We start from the raw sequence: 2,772 nt of genomic DNA on the forward strand, positions 1-2,772 counted from the left end.
GGGCAAGAGGGAAGGCTAAGGTCAGCTGGTGGGTGGGGCCAAGGTGGCTTTACTCCACATTTGTACCCCAAGCCTCCCACTGGCAGGAGAGCCTCCCTAAAGGCCAGCTGGTGTCCCGCTCATGAGGGCACATGTAGGTGTGGCTGAGCCCAGGTGTGTGGGATGTGGGGGCCACACCTGGGAAGCAGAACCCCCAGGGCCTGTGTGCCAGCCCGAGAGTTCTGACAAAGCATAAGGGTCCTATGAGGTGAGTGGTGAGAGGTGCAGGGGGGGAGGGAGGGAGGGAGAGAAACTTCTGGGAGGTGTGGGAACTGGGTCTTGAAGAAGAAGGGGCACAAGGTGAATTCTGGGAAGAGAGGCCCAGTAGGAGTGGCGTGGACGTGGGAGAGTGTGGGTCATTGAGGGCACAGGAGACACCCTCACAGGTAGGGCGAGGGCCCAGGATGGGGTGTTCCCAGCTCAGAGGAGACACTGTCTGGATGGAGGAGAGTGCCTGGCCCCAGGCTAGCAACTGCCGGGGCCCTCTGTGAGCTCACACCAGCCTGCACTGGGCCAAGCCGTCAAAGCCCCTGCACCCTTGGCGGGGTGCTTTCAGGGGTGTGAGCGGTGTCGGGGGCCCCACTCACAGCCAGTGAGCTGGGGGCCTTGTTGGGGGTCGGGTAGTGAGCTGTGGGCTCCTGGGCACGAGACAGGTGAGAGGGAGCTTGCAGCGGCCTCCTCCTGGGCCCAAGCTGAGGCCATGGAGGTCACAGTCAGTTACAGAGACTGCCCCAGCTGCTGAGACCTGGGGACGGGGAGCTGGGGAAGCCACCTATGCTCTGACCTCCGCACAGAGAAGGGACTCATCTCAGGTGTCACAGCTGACACCTGAGGCCAGTTAGTCTTTGTGACAGTGTCCCTATGCCTGCTCTGATCCCCGTTTCAGCATACACGCTCCTCCTCTGGTTGGCGGGTGTCCCAGGAAGAATGCCATAGACCGAGGTTCTTGCATGCAGACCGCCCGAGTGTCACTCACTCACTGCCCTGCTGGCTGCAGGCCTCGGGCCGGTCACCTCACCTTCCTGCACTGCCTTCCCTCCCCTGTGAGATGGGCTTTCGCCATGCCCACCGGTGCCCCTTTGCTTTGGGTCGGAGCCCCTCCCCCATAGGTGGGTGCCCTGGCATGCGCCCCTCCACCCCCAAAGGCTGGTCTCCAGGTGCACACTGAGAGGAGACCTGGGGAAGGAGAGTGTGCCTCTCTGGGGATGGGCAGGGCCACTAGGAACAAACACACTCGAGGTCCCTTACGTCATCAGGGGGTCATTGCAAGGACCGAGGAAAGGATTCAGATGGGAATCTTGACTTCAGGCTGCAGGAGCTGGAAAGGGCGTCTGGGATAGAATGGAGCTCTCTTGAGTCCATCGTCTTTTGCCCCCTTGAAAATGGGCATCCATTTCTTTTGATTGGAGAGCTCCATCTTTATGGAGATTCACCTGCTCTGCGTTTTTCTATCTTCTTGCCCAGCTGTTCTTCCTTCTTGCCTCTGGCCCTTGGCTTCTGCTGCTTTTCAGCCTCTGCTCCCACCACCAACTGCTTCTGTCTCTGTCCCAACTCTCACTGCAGAGGCCAGACCCTCTGCACCCTTCAGCACTGTCATGCAAGGCAAGGAGAGGTGGAGGGACCATTCCACATTAAAGGAGACTAAAGAGATGTGACAACTAAGTGGAATATGTGACCCCGGCCAGGGGAAGACAGTGCTACAAGGAGCAGTGGTGACAAACTGGCATATGGACGGGAGAGGAGAGAAAAATACTGTGTCGGGGTTAAATTCCCTCATTTGTGAACTGTGCTGTGGTTATGTAAGACAAGGACCTTTGTTCTTAGCGAAAACACACTGAATTACTAAGGGGTAAAGGGGCATGATTTATGCAACCTATTCTCAGATGGTTCGGAAAAAAATATGTTTTTAAAAGAGGCCCACAATGACTTAACTTCTTGCCAAATTCCAGAGAGACAGTTAAGGGGGGAAGAGAATGAGTGAGAGTGTGAGAGAGCAGGGACGGTCACCACCAGTCTGGGGGTCTCTGTGTGGGATGCCCAGGCCACCTCATAGGCTGTGGGCCAGTGTACAGAGGAGGAACTTTGGTTCTAGAAACCACCCATGGCTCAGTCAGCTGGTGGGCAGGACAGTGGGGTCACATGGCCCGGCGCACAGCTCCCATGGTGACCTTTTCCTGTTTCCGGGTTGCCTGGCATCTTGAGAACCCTCTTGCTCTTTGGGGGACTTTCCAGCTTGTTGAGTGGTCTCTGTTTAAGGAACCCCCTCTCCGGCTGCAGAAGGGGCTAGGGTGGCAGGTAGCACTGAGCATCGGCCGTTCTCCCCTGCTGGAGGATTCCTGGTCATTCTGCTGCTTCAGTGACAGGCACTGCCTGCCTCTCTCCCATCCTCTTGTGAGCTGGTGCTGGCTCTGTGGGTGAGGACCTTACTCTCAGCTTTGCCATATTCCTAGCTGTAAGTGGAGGTGTCATGGTCTCGTCACCTTTCATGGGGACAAAACCCACTTCCCTAGGTTGTTGACTACCAAAGGAGCAGTGTCGGAGAGAGAGTCCACCGATAAGCAAAGTGCCTTATGCCTAGTATAGTAGAGGGAGAATGTTAGGATTGTCATTGCTATCAAGAGAAGAGACAGGACAGGAGCCCCCATGATGTACCATAAGTGACAATGATAGGGAAGGGGTGGGGTGGGTGTTCAAGGGGGTGTGAGTTCTGTTGTCTTCCTCCTCCGGGGGGAC

The sequence above is a fragment of the Globicephala melas genome, chromosome 12 (genome assembly GCF_963455315.2).
Source record: "Globicephala melas chromosome 12, mGloMel1.2, whole genome shotgun sequence".
Lineage (NCBI taxonomy): Eukaryota > Metazoa > Chordata > Mammalia > Artiodactyla > Delphinidae > Globicephala > Globicephala melas.